The sequence below is a fragment of the Mytilus californianus genome, unplaced genomic scaffold (genome assembly GCF_021869535.1).
Source record: "Mytilus californianus isolate M0D057914Y unplaced genomic scaffold, xbMytCali1.0.p SCAF_7, whole genome shotgun sequence".
In the NCBI taxonomy this organism is placed as follows: domain Eukaryota; kingdom Metazoa; phylum Mollusca; class Bivalvia; order Mytilida; family Mytilidae; genus Mytilus; species Mytilus californianus.
Genome location: NW_026262723.1, coordinates 16461554 through 16472833, shown reverse-complemented (window position 1 = coordinate 16472833; position 11280 = coordinate 16461554). Strand labels below are relative to the sequence as shown.

Sequence of the window (11280 nt, the reverse complement as noted above, 5' to 3'; positions counted from 1 at the left end):
CGTGCTTTGGGAGGCTAGGCAGATCCTGCTCCACATGTGGCATCCGTCGTATTGCTCATGTAAGCAACTTGCTTCTATCTTTTATAATTTTTCAGATAATAGGGAAAATAGGAAAATATTTTCAAGAATGGTAATCAAAGGGCAATAATACCGCTTAGGAAATTTCCGATAATGTCAATGGATAGTAGGTAGAACTTCACTTTTTGAATTTCCCCGTGCTATTCACTATATCTAATATGGTTTTCAAAATACTAGATATTAATTACTTGCATTTTACCATTACGTTTTATTTCTAGCCATGTCGGCTACGATAATTGATTCGAAAAAAACAAAACACATAAACCCTATTTTAAATACCTACGGATAATTCCATTCATCTTTTGTTGAAATTGGTTTCAGACAAAATGAGTTTATACAAAATGTTTTTGTTAGCAATTAGTCCGTTATCTTTCTGAAATGAATTACACGTATTTCATATTTTCAGATCGGGCATTTTATAGCCGACTATACGGTATGGGTTTTCTCATTGTTGAAGACCGTAAGATTGCCTTTAATTGCTTGCATCCACTTCATTTGAACCTTGGTGTCTCATTGGAAATCATACCACATCTCCTTAATTTTATACCAACGACGACGACGGACGCCAAGCAGGGGTTTAACTCATATGCAGGATAGCTGAACTTTCTTTTTATTTTTCAATTTGGATGTTTTTCATTAAATTTAATTGAAAAGAAGCGTCTTTTACGAAAATATTGTAAGTATGAATTTCTGAAGCTAATAAATCTAATCAAAAGATTGAATCTCTCTCTCCGTCCACTACAAAGTAGGATATGACCAATAAAAAGAAGAAAAGTCTTTTTGTAATTTATAATGACTAAGTTGTGTCATATTACAAATGTATCAACCATACAAGCAACATCCTACAATTGTTATGTTTCTGAAATCTAACAATGATTATTATTCATTACTTGTTGATGAGATACAAGTTGACAAACTATCTCTGTATACGAGAATTTCGCTTTATATATTATTACTACGAAGTATAGGTCTAAACATTATGAAGTAACACTACTGGAACAATGCCCCGTAGATTGTCCGTGAAAATATCCGTAAAAATGCTGGTGATTTTTACAGTGTTTGTCACGGTTAATTTACGGTGGGCCGTGAAACTTATCCGTGACAATACCGTGGAATGACTGTCGTGAAAAGGCTGTGAAAAGATTGTGAAAAGACCGTGAAGAGGTGCCACCTGAAAACTTGGGTGAAAAGACCGTAGAAACCCTGTGAAAAAAAATAATGTACACCGTGAAAAAGTCGTGATAATGCATTATGTGCCCATTGTGAAAAGACCGTGAAATGTAGATATAGTACAGTATATGCCTTTATTTGTCGTGAAAAGGCCGTGAAAACTTGGGTAAAGAGACCGTAGAAACCCTGTGAAAAACAAAAATGTACACCGTGAAAAAGTTGTGATAAATTATGTGCCCATTGTGAAAAGACCGTGAAATGTACATGTACTACTGTGATAAACAGCCATTCACTGATTGTGAAAACTCCTGTAAAATGTTAAATGTATTTTTCAGGCCATATTTAACAAAAAATGTAAATGCTGTTTCAATCAAGTGAAGTGAAATGCCTGAAAACCTAGTGAAAAAATCTACAGACAACTTATTTAAGTACAATTCAAGTGAGACTATGAAAAACCATATTAAAATGCTGTATTTTTTTTTAGTAATAATTGTGACAAAGAATAAAAATATTAATTTTAATAGAACTGTAGTAATTATGTAAAGAAAACATAAAAGCACACAAATGTCAATGTGATTAAGTAGCAAAAGTCAGCTGTAACATGTATTGTAGAAATTTTGTACATCTCTTGGGTCTGATTTTACCACTTCAGCAATATTTGTCTAATGTAATCCTTCACTTCACTGCCCTTTTGAATAACTATTCCAGAAAAACATTTATAGAAGTTCCTGTTAATTCCCAGGAAATACTTTTAACTGAAAAGCTCTTCTTTCCAACTGGATTCCTGAACTATTTTATATAAAGACTGCTATATCCTTTTGCTCTTCATTCCTAGAATAAATAAACATTACATATTATACATGTATATAAAAAAACTATTTATATATTCAAATTAATTTTTGGCATTTATGTACATACATGTACTTAAAACAGCTACAATATTATTCCATGCAATACAGGACTTCACGGTTAATGACCCCATATTGAATAGGGGGCAGATTTTCATACTGGAGGTGAAAATGGTATGAAAAATACTAAAAAACATCATTGAAACAGAACAGCCACTTGGAAACATGCATAGGTTTTCCCATATTTTCTTACCATTTTCCAGAAAATCTGCCCCCTATCCAATATATATGGCATCATTAGTTAACGAAGTTCTGTATTGTCAACTAATATTATTTTTTTTGATTTTTTTTAAAGACTAAAGACACTTTTAAGACAGACTATTAAATTTAAATGTTTCTTTGAAGTAATAATATGTATGGCTAAAGTCAAACTTGTCTAGACTAAGTGGCCGTAATGAGTTACAGCTATTTATTTTACAGGGGCCAGGGGCGTAGCAACTTTTACTGCAGGCACATTCGCCATACCAATTATTTTTTAAACACCTCATTGCCATACCAATTATTCTTATGATATGGCACAAACCCTTCTAGAAAGGACATTTTGTCGTACAAATATTAAATACTTTCCCTGCTACGCCTCTGATTAATCCCTTTTGAACTCTGTGTCCAGACGGCCAAGTCAGAAAATACTTAAATAGCTCCCGACACATTCAAAGGGGGTTACGCCTCTGATTATCAGAGTGAACTCCATTTCAGAGATACTTATTGCTATTATAATCATTTCCAATTATCTATGTCTATGTCTACGTAGTGTACTGTACATAAATGTCTTTTTTTTGGAAGCAAGTTAACTCGTACCATTGTAAACTCGTACCATGTAAACTCGTACCAAAAAAGTTAACTCGTACCAACGTAAACTCGTACCACTGGGAAGTCGTACCATTCAGAACTCGTACCACTGCAAACTCGTACCATTAAAAATATATTCAAAAATACGAATGTTTTATGATTTTTTTTTTGTAATCTTAATAAAAAAGTTGAATTACTTGAATTTTATACCAGATTTTAATGAAAACTTAGACAAAAATACGAATGTAATTCCTTAATTACCATGCTAATTGATATATTAAATTCCTTTGATTGTATGATTATTGGGTTATTATTAACTAGTCAACTTGTTAATCATATTATTAAATTTTGATTGTTGTTATATAATTTAACAGCTTGGAATTAAAAGCCACACGAACCCCACTTGAAACTGAGGGTAATCTCAGGTGCCTTTTCAGATATCAGTTATTTTCCTCTGTTGCTGGAGCGAGGTGTATCTTCGGCTACAGGTGTTATACATGTATATAAATCGGGAAAATTATAATGACCTTTTGATTATATGAATTAAAGCATGGTCTTAATCATGATTTTGTGCAACAATGAGCTGAATATTGTATAAAAATAAATTTCATACTTTCTAACTGTTGGTCATAACCAATTTTAAACCTTTAAAACACAAGAAATAAATTCTCTCATTAAATAAAATTCCTTTTAGAAACAATAGAAAAATACCCAAATCTATTCAATGTTACTTATTTGGAATGATTAAAAATTAAATCAAATAGTTGTCAGTAAAAGTAAAAAAAAGGGTCTGTTCAAGGGAGACAACAAAGCCAATCTGCCACGGTTTTCTCTATCCAATTAGACAAGGAAAATTAGCATAAATTGGTCAGTGTAATTTCAGATTATATACATTTTACAGACTTAAGAGGTATTGAGTGAAATTAAACTATATATTCATCATTAAACACCATTTGAATACATTTAAATAAGTTGGTACGAGTTTACAATGGTATGAATTTACCGTGGTACGAGTTAGCATTGGTACGAGTTTGCATTGGTACGAGTTTTTTTTTAGTGGTACGAGTTGACATTGGTACGAGTTTACAATGGTACGAGATAACTATAATTCTTTTTTTTTATGTGGCCAGTGTGGGGAAAAAGGACCCCCCCTTTTGTCCCCAAATACATAAACAAAACCGTAATCGTATTTAAAGGATCCGGTAAGTCTTAGAAAACATTAACCAAAATGATTAATGGAATCATGTGCAACAGACTCAAATATAAGTGAATATATCACATGCATGTTTGCGCGGTTTCTGCAAATTCAGTGAAAATCAGTTCAATGGAAATGCTCACAAACGTCATCAACATTTTGGTGATATGATGCATAAAAGAATAAAATGTTAATTACTTAACTTACCTCAAACTTGCTGTCACTCGTCTTGCATCTATAAAGTAAATATTAATCGACCTTCGGCGTCTTTCAAATTTCCTACCTAGCTTGCGGAAATGTGACAATTACTCTAAAAGAAACACGAATCCGGATACGGTCTGATATTCCGGGAAGTTCTCGTTTTTACATGTTTCGGTTCCAATTAAAATTAATGTTTACATTGTTTATAATAATGTACAGACGAGAAGCAAAATACTTTTCTTTAGATACAAAATATGTATTGGCACAAAGTCATTAATTATAACAATGAATGGTTCCATTGAAAAGTCAGTCCTGTACAGTAGTATTGCATATAATAATATTTAAACAGACATATATTTATAATGAAAAGTTTATAGGATATTTAGAAAAATGTGAGTGGAAATAATTAGACCATATTACAATAATCACATGGGATGTTTTAAATCTGAATTAGGATAAGAAAAAATTGACATGAAAAAATATCACGGCCTTTTCACTGGTTTCAACAACCAGTGAAAAGGCCGTGATATTTTTTATTAAGCATGAAAGGACAAATTATCACGGCCTTTTCACGGGATATTGAAATTTCACGGTCTTTTTCTAACATCAAATATTTTTCACGGCCTTTATAAATATTTTTTTTTACAAAAGTCACGGGGTATTTTTACGGGGTTTTCACGGCCCTGTGATATTTCACAGACATTTCACGGCCTTTTCATGGGCTGTTGTTACAGTAGTGTAAATACAGAACATAGTTGTGGTATAATTGTTTAAATTTCCAAGGTAGGTTTCATCATCATTTTTGTCTTTTTCAGTCTTTTTTTGACACCAAAAGTAAACCAGTAATTGCTGTCTTCAGAAACCTCCTCTTTGTAAATGCCGTTAATATTGGAATAGGTACAGGTTGAATGCCACCATCCGCTCTTCTCTGCAATACCACAATTGTGATCGTGGACATCGTTGTCCTTATCTCGTGTGGTAAATTTCATACCGTTCATTGAATTTCCAAAATGATCCTTAATTGAATCACCTGTAAAACAAAATAAAATGACTATAGAATACTTTGACAATAATACAACTAACAACTGAATCCTTTTTCATTAAACCGGTAAATGAGCATAAGACTGGCACATTCTCATCAATTGAAAAAATGTTATTAAAATATTGCAGACAAATTAACGATCAATAAATTGCTTGTCATATATATACAATATATAATTATGTGTAACTAGGAAGTAATACACAACACCGGGAGACACCTTTTTATGTATAATTATGTGTAACTAGGAAGTAATACACAACACCGGGAGACACCTTGATATGTATAATTATGTGTAACTAGGAAGTAATACACAACACCGGGAGACACGTTTATATGTATAATTATGTGTAACTAGGAAGTAATACACAACACCGGGAGACACGTTTATATGTATAATTATGTGTAACTAGGTAGTAATACACAACACCGGGAGACACCTTTATATGTATAATTATGTGTAACTAGGAAGTAATACACAACACCGGGAGACACCTTGATATGTATAATTATGTGTAACTAGGAAGTAATACACAACACCGGGAGACACCTTGATATGTATAATTATGTGTAACTTGGAAGTAATACAAAACACCGGGAGACACCTTTATATGTTTTGTATGGCCAAAATAATAGCAGAAAAAGGCAATTCTCCCGGATGGCCAGAATAATAGACATTCTGTGCTATTTTTCCGGCTAGTCGGAAGAATAGCCACTGCTTCAACAAACATTTATAGTACTAGTAATTCTTGTCTTGACGTTTGCAATATTAAGGAAACTGCCGAAATTACAATGTCTACTTCATATCTTGACTTTTCCTTGATATGAAAACAGATGGACGACTTCAAACTAGAATTGATGACAAAACGTGATTATTTAAACTTTCAAATTGTCAACTTCATATTTCTCAGTAGTAACACACCCTTTTCTACATCGTATGACCGTGAGTGCATTCCTGTGTATTGTTGTGACAGACATTTCTACCCACGTGACTTTCGTTTTTGACTGATAACCGAACGCAAAATAAAATTCCTTATCGCTTGTTATATATTAATTTCATCAATAAATATTCATGGAAATAATTTTTAAGAACATAGATAAATGATATGAAAATGTTTTGTCGTGAGAAATATATATATACGTGTATCAAAAACAAAACAAGAATACCAAAAATTTGAGTTAACGCATGCGGAAGAATATCCCAAAAACGTTTTGTGGGATAATATGAATGCCTACTCAAATCCAATCTATTAGAAAAATCGAATTATAACAGAAGAGTGTCCACCATGCACTTGCACTGCACTATCATTAGAATAGTAGAATAAAATGATATACAAATGGATTAAAATTATATATACATGTAACTGTTATATACAAATATTAATATAATATATAACAACAAACCAGAGTATACTGATTTGTATCACTACAATATATTAGTTATTACAGTGAGGTTGAATTCCCTGTCATTTATTCATCATCCACGCACGAACTTGTCTCTGAAAAAAAAATATATCTATGTACCTTAACCTCACTTTCAGGTATAGAGATGTGGCCATCCACAAAAACTTGCGGTCGTCCGATGGACAGTACTTCAGTACTTTGATTCCATCTAATGGCGTTTACATATCTAAGTTAATAAGTTAGACTCGTGCATGTTCAAACTATGCGGACTTCGTAAACAGGGATGTCATACATAACGTTTGACATCATACCAAAACAAACCTTCATAAATCTTTACTAACAAGTAAATTTAAGTATATCAGTACTCCATTTCAAAACCTTAACTTCTACCTCAGAGTCTATGATTTTTCAAAATATTTCATATCTTGAGGTATACCAAAATAAAACTAACCATTAGCAACTACTTCAAAATACAACAATACATCCTATAAGATATCTGTCCTACATGTATCTTGTCTAATCAACATATGTACATGTGGACCAACAAAAAATCATTGACATAGTGAACTTTGGCGGTATTTTCGCACTCAGTGTATTTCAGAAAATGATTAACTGTTCCGTTTAAATCACAACCATTGGCTTAGCAGCTGCAACACTAACTACATCGTCCTTCCTATACCCATAAGCTTTGCCCATTTTAGCTGCGGACAATGCACTAGCGCTGTCTTTATGTGTACCAGCCCTAACAAAAAACGCAAGCTGTTCCGGTAAACCCTTGATAAAATGAGAGAGAATTTCATGGTCCTTCTTTTTCAAAATCTGAGCTTTCTCAACTATCTGTCCATAAAAATCTTCCAAAATTTGACCCCTACTTAATTTCATATTTTGAAAATTTTCGCTCTCAAAGAACACGGTCGGCCAATCTAACTCTATTTACTTTTCATTAAAAATTGCAGGAAATTGTGTCCATGTGCGTTTGCTTCCCGCGTCTAGTGAATTAAACCATGTTAATGCAGGGCCTGTTAAGTTAAGGTGAAAAGCGGCAATCATTCTTTGATCATCGGCATGGTCAATTTTGTGAAGAGTTGCAAATGAAGTAAACTCTTTTATAAACACCGATGCATTTTCGTTGGGATATCTCCCAAATTTGCGACAAGCAGCCAATTTTTCTATTATTGCAGAATCTGAATCTCGAATAAAAATACCTGGTTGATTTGCCAATGGCACAGAAAATTTGGGAGTGTTAACTGAAGGAACTAAAGAAAGTAATTCGTTGAATTCGGCATCCTCAGATTCGTAATTTCGTGGCATATAAGTGTCATGAAAATGAGCTAGATTGTCGTCACTATTATATCGGTTTATGAGTAACGCTCGATCTTCTTGTCATAGAAAATTAAAATGTAATGAGATAAATCTCACATACATATATTCATACAGTGTTATGCAGTTCGACGGCCATTTTCTGCCCTCACGTAACGTGGTGTTTTCTACTGTTAACAATTATTTCAAGGCTTCATTTTAATGTTTCATATGGTCATTTTGTGTATATCAGGTACCAATTGTTTCGATTTTAGGGTACTCCACCATGTAATATACCTGACTTAGGTTTGGGGGATTAAAGACAAGTACTAGTATAAAATATAAATAAACGAAGAGCTCTCAAATAGTAAAGAAAGGAGATCGAACATGCTGCGATAACTACAGAGGCATAAAACTACTTTCTGTGCCAAGTAAAGTATTCACAAAAATCATTATCCAAAGAATACAAGAAGGAATAGATGAACAGCTGAGACAAGAACAAGCTGGATTCAGAAGGGGTTAAAGCACTACCGAACAACTTTTCACGTTAAGAAACACCATAGAACAATGTTCGGAATGGAATGCTCCTTTGTACATCAACTTTGTAGACTTTGAAAAGGCGTTTGATTCCATCCACAGGGAAGCTTATGGTCCATCTTAAAAGCTAACCACATCCCAGACAAACTCATCACAGTTATAAAACTCTTTTACGACTCATTTGAGTGTGCAGTCATAGACGAAGGTATACAATTGGAATGGTTTAAAGTAAAAACGGGAGTAAAACAAGGATGTCTGATGTCTGGTTTCTTATTTCTGTTAGCCATTGACTATGTCATGAAACAAACGATTAAAGATCATGAAACAGGCATCAGATGGAAATTCACCACCATACTTGAAGACCTTGATTTTGCTGACGACCTAGCACTACTGTCTTCCTAATTCCAACACATACAACTGAAAACAGATAAACTTCAAGAGAATGCCAGCAAAATAGGACTTAAGATTAACACCTTTAAAACAAAAGTAATGCGGATGAACACCACAAATAACAACCCTGTGAAGTTTAATGATAAAAACCTAGAGGATGTTGATACCTTCACTTACCTAGGAGAAATAGTAACAACGAAAGGTGGCTGTGACAATGACATGGACAACAGGTTGAAGAAAGCTAAAGGCCAATTTAGCAGGCTAAGAAAAGTATGGAGATCATCTTACTGTCATTTAAAACAAAGGTCAGGTTATTTAAAAGCTTAGTCATATCAGTCCTACTATATGGATGTGAAACCTGGAAAACAACCGAACAAGACAAGAAGAAATTGAACACCTTCCAAAACAGATGTTTAAGACAGATACTGAAAATAAGATGGCTCGATACTATATCCAACGAAAACCTCCACATAAAAGCTGGAACAAAGAAGCTAAGTGATGATATAATAGAACGGCGATGGAGATGGATTGGCCATGTACTAAGGATGGATACCAACAGAATATGCTCAGTTGCACTGACATGGAAACCTGAGGGAAAGAGGAATGTTGGACGTCCCAAAACCACCTGGAGACGGACTGTAGAGACTGAAAGAACATCACTCGGATGGAACAGCTGGGCTACAGCAAGAACAGCAGCTAAAGACCGTGTAAAATGGAAAAAAATGTATCAGGGCCTTAAATGCCGACCGGCATGAAGAGGATAGGTGAGGTGACTTTGGATTCAAACACAAAAAAGGCTGATACAAGTAATAATCACAACAATAATGGACAAGGCAATACAGTTCCGGAAAATACGGATTCAACATACAGGTATACAACAGTTTGTTTACTATCTTTATTACCGTTCGTTGTACATTCTTGTACTGTTCGTTGTGCAAAAGCCTATCAATATGGTAGAAATAAGTATGACACGGCGTAACAAATTTTCAAAGCTTTTTTAAGCGAGTTCTAAAGCTTTTAAAGGAAAAATCGCCGTAGAAATACGTTACATTCATCGATGTCCTGCTGCAGTAAATTTTCGGATCCATGACAAGATAATAGCAAACTCACCAACAATACTTAATATGCATGATATGAACGTGGTTATAGCCGTGTATATTCAAGTAAGCATCTACGACTAGCTTGCATTTCAAATTGTAAATATCACCAATATTAAAGTAATTTAAAAACTATTTTCAGTTGTTGCATGTCCAATTACATGTAACATATAAAACAACAATGAAAATGTATTGCACCTTCAAAAATTCCACGTCAGAAATGATTGCACTTACAGTGATAATTCATCGCATTTATATTTAAATGAATCGCATTCAGTAATTAGTATTATGGATTCTGCTGCTTTAATTACACTTTTTGGGACTTTCATCCTGCTATTATACATTAAAAGGTTATTTTCTAATGAAATTGTGTTAAAACATACATTCAAATCAATTATTTTGTACAAACGCAGTTTTTCCCATTATCCTTCACTCTACAATAGACATACTCGCATACAACAGTGAAAATGAAATAACTGGATTTGCACTGAGTATTTAATGCATGGATAGATTAAAAAAAATGTAAGTACAATTCTTAATTAGCTATATATATATAGATTGTTGTGATTCAACTGCTGCAGTTAACAGGTCGGGCTATTTCCAGAGGCGAACTTAAGTGGGGGAGGTGCCCCCTTATGTAGCTTCATACATGGTTATTGACACTTTTTACTTGTCCTACTCCTTACGTTGTCTAGTTTGCTCCCACCCCACCTCCTTTTCAAAATACTGGATCTGTATTTGATTCCCTTATACGGTTATGCAATATTTAGCATTCTAAAGCTTCCGCCAATACAAGTTTCAGTGTTTGTTTACAAATAATGCATTTTTTTTCTGGACGATTGACCGATCATTCCACTGATTGAGTTGCAATGCATGATGGACTACGATGTGTTTACAATTATTTATAACTGCATGACATACAACACAATTTTAAAAACGTTGCCGAAAAAGGAATTCATCGTTATACCTTTTCTTCATTTGTGTTTACATTTATGGTACAACATATTTGGTTCTGTGTTCAAATTCGCGAATAATTACTTCGTTGCTATATATACGAAAAAAAGTGTTTAAATACTTGAACCATAGCCACTAATACTATGAATATAAACAAAAACAAATCAGATATTCGTTCACGATGAAAGCAAAATATCCGAACTTCAACCACAAGGATGA

At 33.6% G+C, this 11280-nt stretch overlaps 1 long non-coding RNA gene across 1 annotated transcript; it reads right to left on the bottom strand.

The window, feature by feature from the left end:
• Positions 1-1751: 1751 nt before the first annotated feature.
• On the bottom strand, positions 1752-5078 carry LOC127707824 (uncharacterized). Its single transcript, XR_007985030.1, has 2 exons — positions 4348-5078; positions 1752-2079 (listed from the first exon to the last, which is right to left on the bottom strand). It is a non-coding gene; the product is annotated as an uncharacterized LOC127707824 (long non-coding RNA).
• Positions 5079-11280: the final 6202 nt, after the last annotated feature.